The sequence below is a fragment of the Meleagris gallopavo genome, chromosome 12, assembly GCF_000146605.3.
Source record: "Meleagris gallopavo isolate NT-WF06-2002-E0010 breed Aviagen turkey brand Nicholas breeding stock chromosome 12, Turkey_5.1, whole genome shotgun sequence".
Lineage (NCBI taxonomy): Eukaryota > Metazoa > Chordata > Aves > Galliformes > Phasianidae > Meleagris > Meleagris gallopavo.
Window position 1 is genome coordinate 2,297,016 of NC_015022.2, and position 210 is coordinate 2,297,225.

Below are 210 nucleotides of genomic sequence, written 5' to 3' on the forward strand. Positions count from 1 at the left end.
CATTTTAGAGGGCATTCACTATAAATAGAGAGCGGGCAGACAGCTGATCCGATCCGGGATCTTGCCAGCACTTCAAGTTCAGACGAGAGGCTGAAGCGGGCCCGGATCCACGCCGCACACGGCAGGCGCTCAGCTCTCTCACCGGGCTGCGCTGCTGCAGCCGAGCCGCGAATCGCGGCCCGTGCTGCGCGAACAGCACCGCACGGCGCC